Raw genomic sequence first — 23,895 nt, 5'->3', positions numbered from 1 at the left:
GGGGCGAAACCCATGCAAAAACGGGGAGAATCTGCAAACTCCACACGTACAGTGGCCTAGAGCCGGGATTGAACCTGGGACCTTGGTGTCGTGAGGTAGCAGTGCTAACCACTGCACCACCGTGCTGCCCTGGCTAAGATAGATTTAAAAGAGGTGTTCAAAATCATTGAGGGTCCTGGTCAGAGTAGATGGGGTGAAACTGTCCCCGCTGGTAAAAGGATCAGGACCGAGAGGGGACACACACTGATTTGCAAGAGAAACAGGGAAGAACGTGCAAACTCCACACTGACAGGGACCCAAGACTAGAATTGAACCCAAGTCTGGCGTTGTGAGTCAGCGTGCGAGCCACCACCGTTGCCGTCCACCCCATGGACTTGTGATTCAAACGCGCATTGCAAATTGCCTTGCCATGTGGGTGCAATAGGAAAGGAGAGGAATATTGTGGAGCCTCTAAATTTGAAAGGGACCCACAAGTTTCAAAGTACATGGGAGTGGAGTGACTCCACTCAGACTGAATGCATTATTATTCATTCCAACTATAGTACACTATTGACTGGAAGCACATGAACCTCCATTTGAAGCTTTGAGTTGGCCAAAGTCCGAATTAAATAATGAGGGTAAAGAGAATTTTGAAGATTATGTTGCTCCTGACCCCTGACAGTCTTGTAATCCTGATATTTTGCAATGCTTATCTCATGACTAGATTGAAAAGAAAGTTGGCTAGTTTGGCGAAATTGAAGAAACAATCATTTGTGATTAAATGCCGAAAGAGTAGAACTGTCCAAAATAATTTATTTTTAATTTGAAATAGCACTCGCTAGTTTTATTAAGGAAAGCATTTAATTTTATTTTCTTATCTGTGACATTCTAAATACCTTAAGTCTGGAATGTTTGGGCAGCACGGTGGCACAGTGGGTTATCCCTGCTGCCTCACGGCGCCGAGGTCGCAGGTTCGATCCCGGCTCTGGGTCACTGTCCATGTGGAGTTTGCACATTCTTCCCGTGTTTGCGTGGGTTTCAGCCCCACAACCCAAAGATGTGCAGGGTAGGTGGATTAAATTGCCCATTAATTCGAAAAAATGAATTGGCTACTCTAAATAAAAATTAAAAAGTCTGGAATGTTTAATAGAACTTTGTTATGGTTATACTTGCCATTCCTCCATCTACAAGAGGTGATAGAAATGCAGCAAACAATCTATTTAGGCGAGCTGTCCTCATTTAGTGCACCTTTAATTGTGAAGACCAAATCTTGAGAGGCCAGTTCCAACTGAAGCTGCCAAGTAACATTGTGGCCTGTATTCAGTATTGCTGCCTGTTGTCAAGCTGCTGTAACCATTGGTAAGCGGGGTAGTGCATGCCAGCCCACAGGAAGTAAGTCTCCTTTGCATTCTTTAACTGGTGACGTTGGTGCATGTCACAGTTGGATGTTTAGGATCTTCTCTCATTCATGCTTACAAGCATATTTAAAGCAGAGCCTTGGAACCCCACTGGTCATCTGGCTCTGACTACCTGGTCATTCAGAATATTAGACTTAGAACTTAGAACAGTACAGCACAGAACAGGCCCTTCGGCCCTCAATGTTGTGCCGAGCCATGATCACCCTACTCAAACCCACGTATCCACCCTATACCCGTAACCCAACAACCCCCCCCTAACCTTACTTTTATTAGGACACTACGGGCAATTTAGCATGGCCAATCCACCTAACCCGCACATCTTTGGACTGTGGGAGGAAACCGGAGCACCCGGAGGAAACCCATGCACACAGGGGGAGGACGTGCAGACTCCACACAGACAGTGACCCAGCCGGGAATCGAACCTGGGACCCTGGAGCTGTGAAGCATTTTATGCTAACCACTATGCTACCCTGCTGCCCCCATGCTACCCTGCTGCCCCCATGCTACCCTGCTGCCCTTGGGTATTCTTGGGTATGCAGCCATCTTCCATCCTGTGGTGGTGCCCGATCCACCAGAGCCACCTCTACATGATTAGTGCCAATAGTTGGGAGCTCTGCAATCGAAAGAATTAGTATCCAGTTATTCTCCCCCTTTCTCGGGGCCAGGAGACTGAGACTTGTGGCATATCCATTAAATTAAATAGGACTCCATGAATAGAGAGTCCCCCCCCTCCCGGGACTCCATGAATAGGGAGATTATTCTCCCTAATAAAGATTATTATTATTTGTATTTACAATTCATCATGGCCTTGCTGCAGTAGCAATTGCTGATCACACAAAGCCCAGCTCCTGCGGCAGGAAAGTGCCCGTTCTAGTCAGAGCTATAGGGGCAGCACTGCAGAGTTCATAGAGTGACACAGCTGATCCCAAGTTGAGGAAAACCATAGACATTTGGGTTTAATAACAATAATCTTTATTGTCGCAAATAGGCTTACATTGCAATGAAGTAACTGTGAAAAGCCCCTAGTCGCCTCATTCCGGTACACAGAGGGAGAATTCAGAATGTCCAAATTACCTAACAGCACGTCTTTCGGCACTTGTGGGAGGAAACCGGAGCATCCGGAGGAAACCCACGCAGACACGGGGAGAACTTCCAGATTATGCCAGGAATAAAAATCTGGGACCCTGGCGCTGTGAAGCAACAGTGCTACCCACTGTCCTAACGTGCTGCCCCACAAGCCAAATGTTGGGAATATTCGGGTGTGGCAGTATCTACGGAGAGATTCCGTTTCTTGTTGAAGTTTTTACAAGGGAATAAATCGGGCAACTAAAAGCAGTTGCTCTGGCAGGGTTTGCTTTTCATTTCTTGGGTATATTAACAAAAGCTTAATGGGAGAGGTTGGAGCAGCAGAGGCTAATAGATGAGATGTTGGAGGCAGATAGGAGTTATGCGGAGGATGGGGACCCAGTGATGCTGGGAAAGAGGAAGGAACTACAGGCGAGCTTCGACCGACTATCCACCAGGAAGGGGGTGCGCCAACTGAGGCGAGCGAGGGGTGCAGTTTATGAGCATGGAGACAAGGCGGGGCGTATGTTAGCAGGTCAGCTCCGGAGGGAGGCAGCAGCAAGGGAAATTCTTCAGGCATGGGATAGGGCCGGGAAGTTGGTGGTGGCTCCGGAGCTGATTAACAAGGTTTTTGAGGAATTCTACGAGAGGTTGTACAGGTCTGAGCCACCCGGGGGAGACCGTGAGATACTGGAATTTCTGGATGGGTTGGAGTACCCAAGGCTAGGGGAGGGAGACAAGGCTACATTAGAAGGAGCAATACTGGAGCAGGAGATAAAAGACGCGATTGGGAGAATGCAGTCGGGGAAGGTGGCAGGGCCGGATGGGTTTCCGGTGGAATATTATAAAATATTTAAGGATAGTTTGGCACCCCTGATGGTATGGATGTTTGAAGAGGCGATAGGGAAGGGAGTGCTGCCGCAAACCTTGGGGCAGGCATCGATTTCACTGTTGCTTAAAAAGGATAAGGATCCGATGGAGTGTGGCTCATATAGACCCATTTCACTTCTTAATGTAGACGCAAAGGTACTGGCGGGTAGGCTGGAGGGGTGCCTCCCGAAGATGATGGGTGAGGATCAGACAGGATTCGTGAAAGGGAGGCAGCTGTTTTCGAATATTAGGAGGGTCTTGAACGTCGTTATGGCACCGGCGGAAGGGAAGGAAACAGAGTTGGTGGTGGCACTGGACGCCGAGAAAGTGTTTGATCGGGTGGAATGGGGGTACCTGATGGCAGTGCTGGAACGGTTTGGGATTGGACCAAGATTTGTGAACTGGGTAAAGTTATTATATAAGGAGCCGAAGGCGAGTGTCCGCACGAACAATATCAGTTCAAGATACTTCTCTCTCCACCGTGGGACGAGGCAGGGATGTCCTATGTCCCCCCTGCTGCTTGTGCTTGCGATTGAGCCGTTGGCCATCGCATTAAGAAGTTCGGGAGCATGGAAAGGAATAGTGAGGGGGGGGGGGGGGTGGATAGAGCATGGGGTGTCCTTGTATGCCGACGACTTGCTGCTGTAAGTGTTGGAGCAGAGTGCGTCGATAGGAGGAATATTGGAGTTGCTGCAGGTATTTGGGTCTTTCTTTGGGTACAAGCTGAACTTGGACAAGAGTGAGTATTTTGTGGTGTCTCAACCGGGGGTGGGGGCAGGGGTGGTGGGGCTGCCATTCCATAGGGCAGGGACTCACTTTAGGTATTTGGGGCTGCAGGTTGCCCGGGAGTGGGGAAGGCTTCGCAGATACAACATCACTAGTTTGGTGGGGAGAGTGAAAGCCGACCTGGTGAGGTGGGATGGTCTCCCTCTGTCACTGGCGGGTCGGGTGCAGGTGGTTAAAATGAATGTGTTGCCGCGATTTCTGTTTATTTTCCAATGCCTACCGATTTTCCTGCCAAAGTCCTTTTTCAGGGAGATTGAGGGGAGGATTACCTCGTTTATATGGGGAGGGAAGGTGGCCAGAGTGAGGAAGGTGCTACTACAGAGGGGAAGGCAGGCAGGGGGTTTGGGTCTCCCGAACCTGATGTGCTACTACTGGGCGGCGAATGTGGAGAAGGTGCGGAGCTGGGTCAGAGGGGTTGATTCCCAGTGGGTCAGAATGGAGGAGAGTTTGTGCAGGTGGTCGGGGCTGAAGGCACTAGCAACGGCCCCGCTCCCGATGGCCTCGGGGAAATACTCAGGGAGTCCGGTAGTAATAGCCTCATTGAAAATCTGGAGGTAGTTTCGCCAACACTTCAGGTTGGGGGCAGGGTCGAGGGAAGTGCCGATCCGGGAGAACCACAGATTTGAGCCAGGGAGCTGGGATGGAAGCTTTTGGAAATGGGAAGAGAAGGGGATTAAGACTCTAAAAGATTTGTTTCTTCGCGGTCGATTTGCAGGATTGAGGGAGCCGGAAGCGGGGTATGGGCTGGAGCAGGGAGAAGGGTTTAGGTATATGCAGGTTCGGGACTTTGCCAGGAAGGAGATAGAGTTTCCCGGAGGAACCGGCCTCCACGTTGTTGGAGGAGGTGCTGGTGGCAAGTGGACTGGAGAAGGGGACAGTGTCAGCGGTATACAGAGCTATGTTGGAAAAGAATAAGGCACCACTGGAGGGGATCAAAGCGAAGTGGGAGGAAGAACTGGGAGAGGTTATAGAGGAGGGGGTCTGGTGTTAGGTGCTCCGGAGAGTGAATGCCTCCACCTCGTGTGCGAGGTTGGGGCTGATAGATTCTTTGAAGGGGTAGAAGATGTGTGTGAACGTTGGGGGGTGGGGGGAGGGAGAGAAGATATGCTTTGGTCCTGTCCAAAGCTTGGGGAGTACTGGAAGGAGGTGCATGTGAAGCTGGATCCGGGTCACCGGGAGGCCATATTCGGGGTGTCGGATCAGCCAGGGTTGGAAACGAGTGCGGAGGCAGATATCATAGCCTTCGCCTCGTTGATCACCCGGGGATCCTGCTGGGATGGAGAGCGGCCTCTCCACCCTGTGCCCTGGCGTGGCGAGGGGACCTGTTGGAATACTTGACCCTTGAGAAGGTTAGGTTCGAACTGAGGGGAAGCTCGGAAGGGTTCTACAAGTCATGGGCACTATTTGTTATGCACTTTCAAGAACTGGATAACATCGAACATTAGTTGGGGGGGGGGGGCAAGGGTGGGTGGGGTGCGGGGGAGGGGGGCTGTGTATGTTGAAGATGGCTATGGGTAATCCCTGATTCCTTTTTTTTTTCTTTGTCATTTGTTTATGTTAACATGTGGGTTGATGTCTGGGCATGGTGGGAGGATGGGATCGTTGTTACTGTTATGGGGTTTGAGATATTTGTTGTTGGTTATTGATTGTTGTTGGGTGTAAATTTGAGAGAAAAATTGTGAAAAAGGAGGAGAATAAAAATATTAAAAAAAAAAAACACAAATGCTTAATGGGACTGGAGATTAAGATGGATACTCCGAAGTTTGGGGTGATGGAACATCCCTTTCAGAATGATTTGAGATATGAGACCAAATCAGCTAGTTAGGAAACATCTCGATGTAAGAAGCATTGCAAAGAATTTGAGGTGTTAGTTTTTTTGAGGGAAGTTCCTTTGAAGATGATTTTCTCGCAAATGAAAGATTTGCTTTATATAACACCTTTCGCAACTGCTGACCATCCAGGTCCAGGTACAAAAGAAGTACTTTGGGAAATGAAGTCACTTGTCGGAAGCATCACAGCTGATTGTGCTGCAAGTTCCTACAAACAACAATGTAATAATGACCAGATAATCTGATATTGTGATGTTTATTGAAGGGGGTAAATATTCACCAAGTCCCTGGGGATAACTGCTCTTCAAAAGAGTGCAGTGGGATCTTTTACATCTATCTGAGAGGGTAGTCAGGAGCTTGCTTTAACATCTCATTTGGAATACGGAATTTCTAACAGTCCAGCACTCAGTACTGAACTGGCATGATGGCCTTGATTCTTTGCTGAAGTCCTGGCGTGGGACTTAGTCCACATTTTTCTGACAGGAAAGCCAGAGTGCTGCTAACTGAGCAACAGTGCTTTTGCATCCAGCAATTTTGATAGAGAAGCCTGTTCTACAAATGACCTGAAGATGATGCAATAAAGATTATTTCAAGCCCTGGATGAGTTGCAAGGTAGGGTAAAGGAGGTGCAGATCAGAAAGCACAGTATTTAAACTGCTCATGGAGGTGTTATTGATTCTAATACCAAGTCTTTTTAACTGCCCAATGTATAGCGGGCGTAACAAGATGCCAGCATTGAATGAAAGAGTCCTTGAATTCTGAATGGCCAGCTGAAATAGCATGCTCCACAATTGGGATGCCAACATGTAACATGCCGGAATAAACTTCTAAAATGTGCATGGTTACCCTCTGGTGGAGGAAGCAGTAAAGAAATGCATCCGAAAGGGTGTGAAAAAGATTTACCAGTATGGTCCCAGAGACGAGGAATTTCCAGGTGAAAGATTGATAAAGCTGGAGGTTGTTCTCCCTGGAGAAGAGAAGATTGAGAGGATATTTGCAAGAGGCGCTGGAAGTCCTGGGGGGTCTAGAGAGAGAAACTATGCCCATTGGCAGAAGGGTCAAGAACCAGAAGGCATTGAGTTAAGTTGAATGACAAAAGAACCAAAAGGAAGATGAGGAAAAACTTGCAGCATGTGATTAGCATTGCCTGAGTGTGAGGTGGAGACCGGGTCAATTTTGGCTTTCTGAAATGAATTGGATCATTATTGGAAGACAGTAAATTTGCAGTGGAACTCTGAGTTGCTTGTGCAGAGAGCTGGTCCAGACGCAATGGGTCAAACCCAAACCGTCTCTTTCTGACAGGATCATAAAGTAGAAGTAGGTCTTTCTGCCCCCTTGAGTCTCCTTCACCATTTATTATGACCATGGCTGATTCTTTCCCTGCAAGACACATTTGCATCCTTTCTCCACATCCCCTCATCCCTCCAAGCTATTTTAGCCAACTTGATTTTCCATTCTGTTTGAGGATTAATCACAAACTCCTCACCAGTGTTTGTTGTTGCCCCTGTTGATTCTTCTTGTCACTCAGACTGATTCTGCTTCTTGCTATTTTGAGCTGCAGTCCTTTTCCTTTTGTAGTCAGGTCGAACCCTGCTACTCTTTGATTTTGTCCCTTTTCAAACATCAAGCACCATGCAATTGTTAGATGGCATGGCCATTATGAAACTACATTGCTGTAATGGCCAAGATAACACCTATTTATCTCCATTTGTCATCCTTGGTACAAATGTTATGAATGCTTTCTACATTTACCATTTCCTTCCAGATTTGATCCCGATTGCTGATGGTGTTACCATTGAAAACTAATTTCCCTCCGAACCCACTCTCTTCTCATGTAGCCAGGGCATGATTTTTGCACAGTTTCCCTTTTTTGGTTGAAGCCCTATCTGTAGTCCACATTATTTGATTTGCCATGATACAGGCCCTAGCCTGGTTTAAGTGGAGTCCACCTCAATGAGACAGCTTCCTCCTTTCCCAGTCCGGGTGCCAGTGACTCCAACCCCCCCATCCCCCGCACCACTTTTGGAGCCTGACATTCAACTCTCTCTCTGATCTGTTTAACCCTGTTCCAACTTGTGCATAGCTGTTGATACTCCAGAGGTTATCTCCTTTTGAGGTACTGCTTATTCATTTAGACCCAAGCTCTTCAAATCCCTCAGCTCAACCTCATTGTTAATCCTTACCTGTCTTTTGTCTCCTACATGGACCATGGCATTTGGATCCTCCTCCTTCCTCTCCCAATTTGTTCTCCAGGTATGTGGAGGTGTTTTTAACTCTGGCACGGGGTGGGCCCCACAACCTGGTCCCTGCTGAAGAGAACTGTATCTATTTCCCTTCCTATACTAGACTGTAACACAGCCACATTCCCTTTTCTCTGCCTGCACTTAGATGGCCTCCTGTACCATCATGTCATTGTCTGCTTGCTCATCCACCCTGTAGACATTGCCCTTATAAGACCATAAGACATAGGAGCAGAATTAGGCCAGTTGGCCCATCGAGTCTGCTCTGCCATTCCACCATGGCTGATATTTTCTCCATCGCCATTCTCCTGCCTTCTCCCCATAACCCCTGATCCCCTTATTAATCGAGAACCTATCTATCTCTGTCTTAAAAGACACTCAGTGAATTGGCCTTCACAGCCTTCTGCGGTAAAGAGTTTCACAGATTCACCACCCTCTGGCTGAAGAAATTCCTCCTCATCTCTGTTTTAAAGTATCATCCCTTTAATCTGAGATGGTGTCCTCTGGTTCTAGTTTTTCCGACAAGTGGAAAAATCCTCTCCACGTCCACTCTATCCAGGCCTCGCAGTATCTTGTATGTTTCAATAAGATCCCCTCTCATCCTCCTAAACTCCAACGAGTACAGACCCTGGGTCCTCAAACGTCCCTCATACGACAAGTTCTTCATTCCAGGGATCATTCTTGTGAACCTCCTCTGGACTCTTTCCAAGGCCAGCACATCCTTCCTTAGATACAGGGCCCAAAACAACTGCTCACGATACTCCAAATGGGGTCTGACCAGAGCCTTCTACAACCTCAGAAGTAACTCCCTGGTCTTGTATTTTAGCCCTCTTGACATGAATGCTAACATTGGATTTGCCTTCCTCACTGCCGACTGAACCTGCACATTAACCTTAAGAGAATCGTGAACAATGACTCCCAAGTCCCTTTGTGCTTCTGATGTCCAAAGCATTTCCCCATTTAGAAAATAGTCTATGCCTAGATTCCTCCTTCCAAAGTGCATAACCGTCCACTTTTCCACATTGTATTTCATTTGCCACTTTATTGCCCACTCTCCTAGCTTGTCCAAGTCCTTCTACAACCCCCTTGCTTCCTCAATACAACCTGTCCCTCTACAGATCTTTGTATCATTTGCAAACTTAGCAACAGTGCCTTCAATGTCATCTTCCAGATCATTAATGTATATTGTAAAAAGTTGTGGTCCCAGCACAGATCCCTGAGGCACACCACTAGTCAGCGGCTGCCATCCTGAAAAAGACCCCTTTATCCCCACTCTCTCTGCCTTCTGCCAGTGAGTCAATCCTCTATCCATGCCAGGATCTTACCCTGAACACCATGATCTCTTAACTTATTTAACAGTCTCCTATCGGGCACCTTGTCAAAGGTCTTCTGGAAATCAAAATAAATCACGTCCACTGGTGCTCCTTTATCTACTTGCTTGTTACCTCCTCAAAGAACCCGAACAGATTTGTCAGACACAACCTCCCTTTGACAAAGCCATGCTGACCCAGTCCTATTTTACCATGCACTTCCAAGTACTTAGCGATCTCATCTTTAATAACAGACTCTAAAATCTTACCAATGACTGAAGTCAGGCTAACCGGCCTATAGTTTCCTGTCTTCTGCCTCCCTCCCTCCCTTCTTAAACAGTAGTGTTAAATTCTGGGACCCTTCCTGCCTCCAGTGATTCCTGAAAGATCATCACTAACGCCTCCACAATTTCCTCGGCTATCTCATTTGGGATCCTGAGGTGTAGTCCATCTGGTCCCGCCAGGTGACGTATCCACCTTCAGACCTTTCAGTTTCCCCAGAACCTTCTCCTTTGTAATGGTCGCTGCTCTCACCTCTGCCCCCTGGTTCTCCTGGAGCTCTGGCATCCCACTGGTGTCTTCCACCATGAAGACTGATGTTAAGTAACACTTCAATTCATCTGCTATTTCTTTGTTTCCTATTATTACTTCTCCAGTCACATTTTCTAGTGGTCCAATGTCTATTTTTGCGCCTCTTACCTTTTATATATTGAAAAAATCTTTTCCTATTTTCCTTTATATTATTAGCTAGCTTGCACTCGTACTTCATCTTTTTCCCCCCTTATTCCTTTTTTAGTTGTCCTCTGCTCGCTTTTAAAGGCTTCCCAATCCTCTGGTTTCCCACTAATTCTCGCCACTTTTTATGCTTTTTCTTCAGCCTTTATGCTGTCCTTGACATCGCTCGTCAGCCATGGATGCCTTGTCCTCCCCTTAGCATGTTTCATCCTCCTTGGGATGAATTTCTGTTGTGTCTCCCTAATAGCTCCCAAAAACTCCTGCCATTGCTGTTCCACTGCCTTCCCTGCTCTGCTCCTTCTCCAATCAACTCTGGCCAGCTCCTCCCTCATGTCTTTGTAGTTACCCTTATTTCATTGTAATACTGCTACATCTGATTCCAGCTTCTCCTACTCAAACTGCAGGGTAAATTCTATCATATTGTGGTCACTGCTCCCTAAGGGTTCCCTCACCTTAAGTTCCCTAATCCAGTCTGCCTCATTCCACATAACCAAATCCAGAATTGCCTGTTCCCCAGTAGGCTTTGTCACAAGCTGCTCCAAAAAAACATCTCTTGGACATTCCACAAATTCCATTTCTTGGGATCCACTACCAACCTGATTGTCCCAGTCCACCTGCATATTGAAGTCCCCCATGATTATTGTAATATTGCCTGTTTTACATGCCTTTTCTGTCTCTTGATTTATTTTCTGCCCCACATCCTGACTACTGCTGGGGGGCCTGTACATAACTCCCATCAGGGTGTTTTTACTTTTGCAATTCCTCAACTCTACCCACCGAGATGCTATGCCGTCTGATCGTATATCGCTCCTTGCTATTGATTTTACTTCATTCCTAAATAACAATGCAACCCCACCCCTTTTGCACATTTGCACGTCTGTCCTTTCGATAGGACAGATATCCTTGGATATTTAGATCCCAGCCCTGATCCCCTTGCAGCTATGCCTCTGTGATGCCCACAACATCGGACCAGCCAATTTCAATGTGTGCAACCAGCTCATTTACATTGTTCCGTATACTGCGCGCATTTAGGTACAACACCCTCACTCCTGCATTGGCCACCTCCCTTTTCACACTCTCCTCAGTCACTGTACCCTGTACTGTGGCCCTTTTTGATATTTGACTATGGCTTCTCTGCTTTACACTTTTCCCCCTTCCTGCTTCTTGTTTCTGGCCCCGTTTTACTTTCCTCTGACTTCCTACATCGGATCCCACCCCCCCTGCCACATTAGTTTAAAGCATCCCCGACACGAGCAAACACTACCCCTCGGACATTGGTTCCAGTCCTCCCCAGATGCAGACCGCCCGGTTTGTACTGGTCCCACCTCCCCCAGAACCGGTTCCAATGCCCAAGGAATTCGAATTCCTCCCTCTTGCACCGTTTCTTGAGCCACGCATTCATCCTATCTATCCTAGCATTCCTACTCTGACTCGCTCGTGGCACTGATAGCAATCCTGAGATTATTACCTTTTGAGGTCCTACTTTTTAGTTTAACTCCTAACTCCCTGAATTCAAGTTGTAGGACTTCATCCCATTTTTTACCTATATTGCTGGTGCCTACGTGCACCACAATAGCTGGCTATTCATGCCCCCCCCCCCCCCCCCAAACTCCCAAGAATGTCCTGCACCTGCCCCGAGACATCTTTGACCCTTGGACCAGGACGGCAACATATCATCCTGGTGTCTCGATTGCATCTGCAGAACTGCCTGTCTAGTCCCCTTACGATTTAGTCCCCTATCACTATAGCCCTGCCATTCTTCTTCCTGCCCTCTTGTGCAGCAGAGCCAGCTACAGTGCCATGAACCTGGCTGCTGCTGCTTTCCCCCTGGTGAGCTATCTTAACAGTATCCAAAGCGGTATATCTATTTTGCAGGGAGATGACCGCAGGTGACACCTGCACTGCCTTCCTACTCTTGTTCTGTCTTTTGGTCACCCATTTTCTATCTCCCTCAGTAACTTTCACCTGCGGTGTGACCAACTCGCTAAACGTGCTATCCACGACGTCCTCAGCATCGCGGATGCTCCAAAGTGAGTCCATCCGCAGCTCCAGAGCCGTCAAGCGGTCTATCAGGAGCTGTAACTGGACCCACTTCTTGCACGTAAAGGAGCCAGGGACAGTGGACGTGTCCCTGAGCTCCCACATCGCACATGAGGAGCATCATATGGGTCTGGGATCTCCTGCCTTTTAAACCTTAAAAACCTTTAAACTTATACAACTACAATTCCAAAAAATAAATAAATTAGACAAATGAAAAGAAATAACTACTTACCAGTCACCTACCAAGAATAAAAAGCACCACCTCCCAACCCAGCTTCAAATTCCCAAACTCTCACCTTTGCTGTCCCTCACTCTGCCTGTGTCTTCTCTAGCTCACTGGAGAACTTATCTAACCACTGTCTGTCTTTCTGACTCTGTGTGGATAAGGCAAACGCCAAGCTTCCTCCAGCACTGCAACTTGGGCCCCGTTACCTTCCTGACTCTCAGTCACACTCTCCTTTGTCCGTCAATAATAAGCACACCTGCAGCATTTCCGAACCCAAGGGGTGTGACTGCATTCTGGATCAAAGTGTCCAGATAACTCTTCCCTCGTCTACCATGCAATGTCTACACCTTTGACTCTAGCTCAATGACTCCTGAGCAGAAGTTAAGAGATGAAGACGCTTCCTGAAGATATGCTCATCTGAGATCTACATGTTAACTACAAACTGCCATGTACTGTGGTTGTATTGTCACCCCTGAACCCTGCTGCCATCCCAAAATAATGTAACTTTTAATCTACAGTAAGCTCTCAACTTTGTGTTCCTGAAAATCTCAACCAATGACTTTAAGTGAATCGAACTTTCCCATGAAAACCAATGTAAAAACTACAATCGGGTTCTTTAGGACCTTCCCCATTAGACAAAAAAAAATTCAAACCTTGCACCCTGTAAGTTGAAATACTTTACGCTGCTAAGTTTCTTTTTGGTAAATGAAATAACTTTTTAATTAAAAATATTAAAATTATAAAATATTTTCTGCTAACTCATCTACTTACAACCTGCTTGCTGCCTATTCCGCAGGTTGACTTTCTCTTGCTAACTGCCCCATACCTGCTGAACAACCTGCTGCCCACTACCTGCTGGCGGGACCCTTGTGAGCAAAGCCTCAGGAGAGGGGCAGTGAGAAGGAGAGTCAGCAGGGAAGTAGTGAGTGAGAGTTTCTGGGAGTGGGAGAAGTCACTCAAAGATGATGCTGATCTGGGTCATGTTACTAAAGCAGACAAAGTTGTGCATTTACTGGCACTGTTATATCCATGGCACGAAAGTGAAATAACTGATTGAGGCAACTTAAAACAGGGACCTACTATATCTGTTAGATCAATTTATTATAATGGCTAAAGTTGATTCAAGGTTAAACTGTAGGTAGATTCATTTGTGAACCCGTGACATGAATCGCTGCAGGCTTGGGAGGCCAAAAGCAGCATATTCTCTTTCTCACCCTCCCCCATGCCTCTTGCCCTGAACTCTCCCTTGCAGCAAAATCCAGACTTTGCACTCTGTCTGCGATACCGTCTGTTTACAACCATTCTGTGCTTGTCACTCCGAGCCGTTGTATATACACCTTATCCATGTGAACTCTACGCACTTTACTGGAAACTCAACCTAAACAGTAGAACTGTTTCAGCAATGCTAACCATGCTGGATTACCAGCTGACCTAGTGGTGACCCTAATATTGAGTAGGGTCCAAAAGGGCTGTTCAAATATATATTTAAAATGTATGTGAGCCCTGAAAATCTTGTATCTAAAATTAGTAACTTAAAATTAATTGTGCATTAAATTTTCAGAAGCTATTTCTCCTTTACGAAGGGTGGCTGGCTATGTGTCTGCACAAATTTAATATTCTTGCAACCTAGCCGAGAACCAGCAAACATTGGGTCAGTGAACTAATGGCTGGGACTGGTCCATGAATTCTTAGTACCATGGAAATGTTGTGTTCTGCTGTGAATGGCTTGTTTTAAAAACTCTATTTGAAGTAATGTCATAAGTTGCATAAATGCATGATATTGAGTTTGTACCAATCCAGTCATTTTCTGTACTAACAACAGCAAAATTCTTTACCAGAGGAAAGATTTGGAAAATGAAACATTTGACCGTTTTCTGTAATGGAGTAGTGTGTGATAATCTCGACCAGCTTTGTGTAAAATACTTCCCTGCTCACTTCTACCAAAACAATAACTGACAAGGGTGTATAAATATTTTGTAGCCCCAGATGGTTAATATTTTCATCAGCACTTGGATCAGAAGGACTTTTCATGACTGTGAGTTCCATTTGGCTCTCCACTTCTAACAATGTTTTCTTTTTTTTTAATAGGCATTTGGAAGCTTTGGAAGATCTTAAATTAGTTTGCGTTGATTGGAGTAGACAAGCTTCTAATCCATTTGGCAACTGTCTCTGGAAAGATTTGGAGTAAAACATTTGTGGAGAAGGTCCTTGTGCGCTGTATCGGCTGTAAGGTAAGATCTCATTCTTTACTATTTCTGTTGGGAAGACTTTTTGTGTCGAGTAAACACCACACAAGCTGGAAGGCCTTAAGTGGCCAACATTTATTGAGACATGCAAATGGTCCTTTCATTTTATCTTTTTTATTGTCTGTTGATATGTGAAGTGCAATTGGTTTGCTTCAAAACCTGATGCTTTACTTTTACTGCATGCTGGACAATGCAAGACACTTTTGTCAAATGTGTGCTGGAGGATTAGTAATTCTTTATTGAAAAGCACATTTGGTATTATCGTTTTTAGACTTTTGTATTACCTCTTGAATTGCGCTCTTTTTATAGAATTTTAGAACAAACTACTGCAACAGTTGGAAATCTGGTCAGTCAGCATCTGTGGAGAGAGAAATTGTCAATTTTGGTTTCCGTTCAATCACCTTTCGACATCTCACATTTCATCAATACCGTTCTGATGAAAGGTCATTGGCCTGAAACCTCAACTCCTGTAGCTCAAGGTTAAGTTGCCCACAGATTGTGCCTTTGTTGAAAAATTAGTTTTTAAAATATGTGGCGGGTGTTGAAGCATGCTCAGGCAACAGTGTATTATAAAACACACATTACTCCGAAGGGTCTAAAAGGAGGACAAGTCACAAAGGATCGGTAGGTAAATTAACATTTCAGGATTCTTTATTTATTCACCGTGTAACCACCACCAAGATCATTAATAAGCATTTCTACCCGACAACATGCCATACACTGTCACAAAATAAAAGTAATAGTCAAGCCATTGATATTCAAATCTCCGCTACATCCATATATTTCCACATATCTTGATTATTGCCCTGTAAACATTTTATTGTGGGTTGGTAATGAAATTGGTGATTCATTCCTCAAATTTGGTTCCTCATTTTGAGGATACTTTGTTGCTGAAATATAAAAAAGGAGGTGCAAAGTGTTGTGCAACTGAGATCATGAAATATATTGAAGACTAATGGTACCTATTTCAATTCTGAATCAGTATTGCTCGTGTGGGGTAATCTAATGGGCAAATTAGGTAGTAAATTTAATGTGAGTATGTGTACAGGCGTATTACGACAGAATGTATCAAGCCCATCTTTGAGAATTGTGGAGAAGAGGTTTTGCAGCTGTTCTACCCTATCAAAAGGCTTGAGAAGAAAATGAATAAATGCTTTTTCGTTTTAAGCTAAAGCATTGAATTATTGATGATCTGTGTTCAATTTGTTGAGCACTTCAATTCCCTAAGGTTCACAGGCTGTGTTTGGTTTAATTATTCATGTTTTTCTTTTGTGAGCTGTGCATTATATTAGTTGCTGACAGATATTCTGTTGTCTAGTCTTTATCAGTTTGCAATTGGTATTAAGGGATCAGAGACTCGAATGCTATTGTTAATTTTTTAATATATTGCTGTCTGGAGTTTTCAATTTGCTGTGTTTTTAGTGCAATTTGCCTGAAATCATCACAGCCACCATAAAAGATGATGAATTTCACGTGGTAGTTAATTGAGCACAAACTGAGTTTTACTGATGTTTGTGCTAGTCTTGTTTTTTAAAAAAAGAACTACCTCTAGATCAAGTTAATCAAATTGCAGATTTTGATGAATGGCAATAATTTTGGGCCTTCAAGGAGGCTTTTTAATTAAGCTGATCTTTGGGTGGAAGGATGCAAATAAGCACATTACAATAGGGTTTCATATTCCGTTTCTTAGTTACAAACATAGTTCTGGTTATTTAAAAATTGGTTACTTACAAATGGTGGATTAGACCCTCTGATTAAAAATGCTTTATGTTGTGATAACATTTGCAGCTATAATCAGACTACCTACATCACGTTGAGTCCTAACTATATCAGATAGTTTTTAAATCAAAAGGTGAAAATGAATTAAAATGCTACCAGTTGTGGATACTACCAGCTGTGGACAAAAAGGGAAGAGCCAATGGCATCCAGGGCAATTTGGCAAATTGCATCCAAAATTGGTTTAGTGGCAGGAAGCAGAGGGTGATCATCAAAGGTTGTTTTTGTGATAGGAAGCCTGTGTCTCGTGTTGCACTGCAGGGATTGATGGTGCGTCCCTTGCTGTTTGTAGTGTACATTAATGATCTAGAAGTGAAAGTAGAAGGTATGATCCATAAGTTCACAGTTGATGGAAATTGGTGATATGGAAATTAACAAGGGGGAAAGCTTTTGAGTGCAGGATGGTCTTGACGGTCATGTCAAATGTGCAGAATAGTGTGAAATGGGATTTAACACTGAAAAGTGAGGTGATGCATTTTGGGAGGGCTAACAAGGCAAAGGAGTATACAATGAACGGTAGCACTCTAGGAAGCACAGATGATCAGAGGGACATTGGGGAGCATGTCCATATATCCCTGAAGGCAGCAGGATGGGTAGATAAGGTGGTTAAGAAAGCGTATGAGATACTTGCCTTTATTAGCCGAGGCATAGAATATAAGAGCAGGGGCCACATCTAGGGTAGTATTTGCAGCTTTGGTCGCCACACGACAAGAGGGATGTGATTGCATTAGAGAGGTGATCACCAGGATGTTGCCTGGGCTGGAGTGTTTCCGCTATGAAGAGAGGCTGATTAGGCTGGGGTTGTTTCGTTAGAATAGAGTGGCTGAGGGGGAGCGACTTCATCAAGGTGTAAAAAATTAAGAAGGACTTAGGGCAGATAGGATGGAGCATTTTTCCTTAGTCGAGGGGTCAATAATCAGGGTGCATAGATTTAACATGATGGGCAGGATATACATAGAACATACAGTGCAGAAGGAGGCCATTCAGCCCACCCGTAACCCAATAACCCCTCCTAACCTTTTTGGACAAGGGCAATTTAGCATGGGCAATCCACCTAACCTGCATGTCTTTAGACTGTGGGAGGAAACCGGAGCACCCGGAGGAAACCCACGCAGACACTGGGAGAACGTTCAGACTCCACACAGACAGTGACCCAGTGGGGAATCGAACCTGGTACCCTAGCGCTGTATCGCCACAGTGCTATCCACTTGTGCTACCATGCTGTCCGTAAATATTTGGAGGGAGTTTGAGGAAAACCTTACCCAGAGGGTGGTGGGCATCTGGAATGCACTGCCTGAAAGGGTAGTCAAGGTGAAACACTCAAAACATTTAAGCATTTAGATAGGCACTTAAGACATAGCATGCACTTCCGGTTGCGGCTATGACCAGCTAAGTCGCACATTTGGCAGCTCCTGCGACAAAGGTGTTTAAGGGCCGATTGGAGGGCCCTGACGGTACTGTAAAGACGAATCCCGGTGGGGGAAGGCTCCCTGAGGAGAGTGAGACCAACTTTATGGTCGGTACTCGGAGTGGGGCGACAAAAAAAACGGCAGCAGCTCCCCGAAAAAAGCGGGGGAAGAGGACCAAAATGGCGGCCGGTGGCGCACTAGAAGATTGGAGAAAATGGGCGGAGGAGCAGCAGGCTGCTCTCCTCCGGTGTTTTACGGAGCTGAAAGTGGAACTCTTAGAGTCCATGAACGCGACGACCACAAGGCTGATGGGGGCCCAGGCGACCCAAGAGGCGTCGATAAGAGAGCTGCAGCAGGAGATGACTGCAAGGGAGGAGGAGGCCACGGTCCTCGTGGGAAAGGTGGAGGTGCACGAGGCACTCCACCTGAAATGGCAGAGCCGCTTTGAGGAGCTGGACACTCGAATGAGGCGGAAGAACTTGAGGATCCTGGGCCTAGCAGAAGGCCTGGAGGGGCCTGATCTCCCGAAATATGTAGCGGAGATGCTGAGCTCCCTGATGGGAGAGGGGGCCGGTCCATCGCCTCTGGAGCTGGAAGAAGCATATCGGGTCATGGCTAGGCGGCCTAGGGCGAACGAGCCCCCGAGGGCGGTGCTGGTGCGATTCCAGCGTTTCTGTGATCGGGAGAAAGTGCTGAGGTGGGCCAAGAGGGAGAAAAGCAGCAAATGGGAGAATTCGACGGTGCGGATATATCAGGACTGGAGTGCGGAGGTGGCAAAGCGGCGGGCCCGGTTTAACCGGACGAAGGCGGTGCTGCACGCAAAGAGGATCAAGTTCGGAATGCTGCAGCCAGCGCGCTTGTGGGTCACCTACAAGGACCAGCACCATTACTTTGAGACCCCAGAGGAGGCATGGACTTTTGTTCGGGAGGAAAAGCTGGACCTGAACTAGAACTTGGGGAACGCCGGCGGTCGAGGCCACCCGAGTACCCTTGACTGATCAAGTGGCCCATGTCTTTCTTAGGCCAGGTCGGAACTTGGTTAAAGTTGATGGATCGTTTGGTTTCTTTGAAACTTGTGTTATGGGGGGTTTCTTTGTTCCTTTTTGTGTGTCTCTTCCCGTTGCCAACTTCCCTTAATTATTGTTGTTGTAGGGGGGGCTTTTTTTTTTTTTACTGTTTTTTTTTTGATCTGTTCTTTAAGGGTTATGGTTACTGTTCTGTTCGATGGAGGGTGATGGTTAAATACGTTATTATTGGGTAGTTATTTAGTTTTGCAGGCATAGTTATGTATTTATGTATTTATTTGAGATTTGTTATTTATATTGTTATATTGTTAAGTTGGGGAGGCGGGACGGGGGGGGTGCAAGTTGGTTATGCGGGTTTTCTTTTTCTCTTTTTTCTTCCTCTCGTTTTAAGGGGGCTTTTTTATGGGCTTGGATGGGGACGGGGGTGGAATTGAAGATGGCGGGGTAGGGTGTGGCCGGGCGAAAGCGCGGGCTTTCCCCTGTTTCCCGCGCGCGGGACGGAGGAAGGGGGAGGAGAGAAGAGTGGGGTGTGGCCAGCAATGGCGGCTTTTCCCGCGCTGAAGCGGGGTCAGAGAGGGATGGCAAGGGGGGGGGGGAGTGTGGCAGGGGCAGCCGGGTCAGCGAAAATCAGCTGACTCTCGGGAGTACGATGGTGGATACACCGCGGCTAGGAGGGGTCCTAGCCAGGGGGGGGGGGGGGGGGGGGGGGGAGGGGGGTTAGGGGGGGATACCGGGTTGCTGCTGGAAAGGCCGAGGACGGGAAGGGAAGAACGGGAGGAGAGAGGGGGGGGGGGGCCATCGCCATGGGGAACGGGTCAGAAGGGGAGGGTCGACCCGGGGCGAACAGGGGACAGGACATGGCTAATAGACAGGGGAAAGGGACAGGTCGCTCCGCGACCCGGTTGGTTACTTGGAACGTGAGGGGGCTGAATGGGCCGGTCAAGAGAGCAAGGGTTTTTTCACACCTAAAGGGACTGCAGGCGGATGTGGCAATGTTGCAGGTGACTCACTTGAGAGTAGTAGACCAGGTACGCCTGAGAAGGGGGTGGGTGGGACAGGTGTTCCACTCAGGCTTGGACGCAAAGAACCGGGGGGTGGCGATTTTGGTGGGAAAGAGGGTGTCGTTCGTGGCGGCGCAGGTGGTAGCAGATAAGGAGGGTAGGTACGTGATGGTGAAGGGTAGGCTGCAGGGAGAGAATGTGGTGCTGGTGAATGTGTATGCCCCGAATTGGGATGACGCGGGTTTTATGAGGCGCCTGTTGGGCCTCATTCCGGGTCTGGAGGCAGGGGGCCTGATCATGGGGGGGGACTTCAATACAGTGCTCGACCCTGGGCTGGACAGATCGAGTTCCAGGACGAATAGGAGGCCGGCAGCGGCAGAGGTGCTAAGGGGGTTCATGGAGCAGATGGGGGGGGTAGACCCTTGGAGATTTGGCAGGCCAAGGGCGAGGGAGTATTCTTTTTTCTCCCACGTCCACAGGGTGTACTCCAGAATAGACTTTTTTGTACTGAGCAGGGGGCTGATTTCGAGAGTGCAGGACACGGAGTACTCGGCCATTGCGATTTCGGACCATGCACCACACTGGGTAGAGGTAGAACTGGGGGAAGCACGGGACCAGCGCCCGTTGTGGCGCCTGGATGTGGGGCTGCTGGCGGACGATGAGGTGTGCGGAAGGGTCCGGAAGGGCATTGAGAGATATCTGGGCACGAACGACACGGGCGAGGTGAAGGTGGGGGTAGTCTGGGAGGCCCTGAAAGCAGTGACCAGAGGAGAGCTGATCTCCATAAGGGCACACAGAGAAAGGAAGGAGAGGCAGGAGAGGGAGAGACTGGTGGGGGAACTTATAGAAATGGACAGGAGATATGCGGAGACACCAGAGGAGGGGCTGTTGAGGGAGCGGCGCAGTTTACAGGCCCAGTTTGACCTACTGACCACTAGGAAGGCGGAGACGCAATGGAGAAGGGCACAGGGCGCGGTCTATGAGTACGGGGAAAAGGCGAGCAGGATGCTAGCACACCAGCTGCGCAAGCGAGATGCAGCCAGAGAGATTGGGGGAGTGAGAGAGAAGGGAGGGAACGTAGTGCAGAAGGGGCAAGAGGTGAACGGGGTCTTCAGGGATTTCTACAGGGAATTGTACCGGTCTGAGCCGCCCAGGAGGAGGGGGGGAATGGAGAACTTCCTCGATAGATTGAGGTTCCCAAAGGTCCAGGAGGAACGGGTGGAGGGGCTGGGGGCGCCGATAGAGCTGCAGGAGCTAGTTAAAGGGATAGGCCAGATGCAGGCGGGGAAGGCGCCGGGGCCGGATGGGTTCCCGGTGGAATTTTATAAGAAGTATGTGGACTTGGTGGGTCCAGTGCTGGTGCGAGCCTTCAATGAGGCGCGAGAGGGGGGGGTTCTGCCCCCGACAATGTCACAGGCCCTGATCTCCTTGATCCTGAAGCGGGACAAAGACCCTGTACAGTGCGGGTCCTACAGGCCTATCTCCCTCTTGAATGTAGATGCCAAACTGTTGGCAAAGGTCCTGGCAACCAGAATAGAGGATTGTGTGCCAGGGGTAATCCATGAGGACCAGACGGGGTTCGTAAAGGGACGACAACTTAACACAAATGTCCGGAGACTGTTGAATGTGATTATGATGCCAGCAGTGGAGGGGGAGGCTGAGATAGTGGTAGCACTGGATGCGGAGAAGGCATTCGATAGGGTGGAGTGGGAATACCTGTGGGAGACGCTGGAACGGTTTGGGTTTGGGGAGGGATTTATCAAGTGGGTGAAGCTGCTGTATTCGGCCCCGATGGCGAGTGTGGTTACAAACGGGAGGAGGTCAGAGTATTTTGGGCTCCATCGAGGTACCAGGCAGGGATGCCCCCTTTCCCCCTTACTATTTGCATTAGCGATCGAACCGTTGGCGATGGCACTGAGGGGTTCAGGGGGGTGGAGAGGACTGACAAGGGGAGGGGAGGAACATCGGGTATCACTCTATGCGGATGATTTGTTGTTATATGTGGCGGACCCGGAAGGGGGAATGCCGGAGGTAATGGAAATACTAGCGGAGTTTGGGGACTTTTCGGGATATAAATTAAATGTGGGTAAAAGTGAGGTCTTTGTGATACACCCGGGAGATCAGGGGGAGGGAATTGGGCGGCTCCCCTTTAGGAGAGCAGTAAAGAGCTTCAGGTACTTGGGGGTGCAGGTGGCAAGGAACTGGGGGACCCTCCACAAGCTGAACTTTTCAAGGCTGGTGGAGCAGATGGAGGAGGAGTTCAAGAGGTGGGACATGGTACCGCTGTCGCTAGCAGGGAGGGTGCAGTCAGTCAAAATGACGGTCCTCCCGAGGTTCTTGTTTCTGTTTCAGTGCTTGCCCATCTTTCTCCCCAGGGCCTTCTTCAAGAAGGTAACTAGCAGCATTATGGGCTATGTGTGGGCACATGGCACCCCTAGAGTGAGAAGGATTTTCTTGGAACGGAGTAGGGACAGGGGAGGATTAGCGCTACCCAATCTTTCCGGATACTACTGGGCGGCGAACGCATCGATGGTGCGCAAGTGGGTGATGGAGGGGGAGGGGGCAGCTTGGAAACGTATGGAGAGGGCGTCCTGCGGCAATACAAGCCTGGGGGCGCTAGTAACGGCACCATGGCCGCTCCCCCCCACAAGGTATACCACGAGTCCGGTAGTGGCGGCCACCCTGAAAATCTGGGGGCAGTGGAGGCGACACAGGGGGGAAGTGGGGGGTCTGATGGCGGCGCCACTGAGAGGGAACCATAGATTTGTCCCGGGGAACACTGGCGGGGGATTCCAGAGCTGGCACAGGGCGGGCATCAGGCAACTGAGGGACATGTTCATAGAGGGGAGGTTTGCGAGCCTGGGAGAGCTGGAGGAGAAATTTGAGCTCCCCCCGGGGAACACGTTTAGATACCTGCAGGTGAAGGCATTTGCCAGACGACAGGTGGAAGGATTTCCCTTGCTTCCCGATAGAGGGGTGAGTGATAGGGTGCTGTCAGGGGTCTGGGTCGGAGAAGGGAAGGTCTCGGACATCTACAAAATAATGCAGGAGGTGGAGGAGGTATCGATAGAGGAGCTGAAAGACAAGTGGGAAGCGGAGCTCGGAGAGCAGATAGAAGATGGGACATGGGCGGATGCCTTAGAGAGGGTCAATTCGTCGTCGTCGTGCGCAAGGTTGGGCCTCATCCAATTTAAGGTGCTGCACAGAGCCCATATGACGGGGACTAGGATGAGTCGGTTCTTCGGGGGTGAGGACAGGTGTGTTAGGTGTTCGGGAAGCCCTGCGAACCATGTACATATGTTCTGGATGTGCCCGGCACTGGAAGAGTTCTGGGAGGGGGTGGCGGGGACGGTATCGAGAGTGGTGGGAACCAGGGTCAAACCAGGGTGGGGGCTAGCGATTTTTGGGGTTGGGGTGGAGCCAGGAGTACAGGAGGCAGGGGAGGCCGGAATATTGGCCTTTGCGTCCTTGGTAGCTCGGAGAAGGATCTTGATTCAGTGGAGGGACACAAGGCCACCAAGTGTTAACACCTGGTTAAACGACATGGCAAGCTTCATCCAATTGGAAAGAATCAAATTCGCCCTGAGAGGGTCGGTACAGGGGTTCTTCCGGCGGTGGCAGCCCTTCCTTGACTTTCTGGATCAGAGATAGGAACTGGAGGCCGAAACAGCAGCAACCCGGGGAGAAAGGGGGGGGGGGGGGGAAAGGGAGGGGGGGATAGCAACGAAGGGAGCACGTCAGCGGGGGGTCGCGGGCAATGACTGCCCGAGGCCATCGGCAGAAAGGGAAAAACGGTTTGGTTGCTAGACTGGTAGCGCGGGGGGGGGGGGGGGGGGGGGGGGGAGGGTGGGGGGGTGCGCGCGGGGGAGGGCGTGGGGAGGATTTTCCAGGGGGGATTTGTTGTGTTATAATTTAAAATGTAGTAGGGGTAAATGTTTGT

At 48.3% G+C, this 23,895-nt stretch overlaps 1 protein-coding gene across 5 annotated transcripts in view; it reads left to right on the top strand.

Annotated features, from left to right (window-relative positions):
- kank1a (KN motif and ankyrin repeat domains 1a) overlaps window positions 1-23,895 on the top strand; it is a 430,902-nt gene that overhangs the window by 145,258 nt on the left and 261,749 nt on the right. For all 5 annotated transcript variants that reach the window (XM_038804689.1, XM_038804690.1, XM_038804682.1 and 2 more), the window contains exon 2: window positions 14,587-14,729. The gene's annotated coding sequence lies outside the window, so the exon portion shown is untranslated. The remainder of the gene's footprint in view (window positions 1-14,586; window positions 14,730-23,895) is intronic.

Source organism: Scyliorhinus canicula, chromosome 8 (assembly GCF_902713615.1).
Source record: "Scyliorhinus canicula chromosome 8, sScyCan1.1, whole genome shotgun sequence".
In the NCBI taxonomy this organism is placed as follows: Eukaryota; Metazoa; Chordata; class Chondrichthyes; order Carcharhiniformes; family Scyliorhinidae; genus Scyliorhinus; species Scyliorhinus canicula.
Note: the sequence above shows the minus strand (reverse complement) of the source record. Positions and strands in the feature narration are given on the sequence as shown.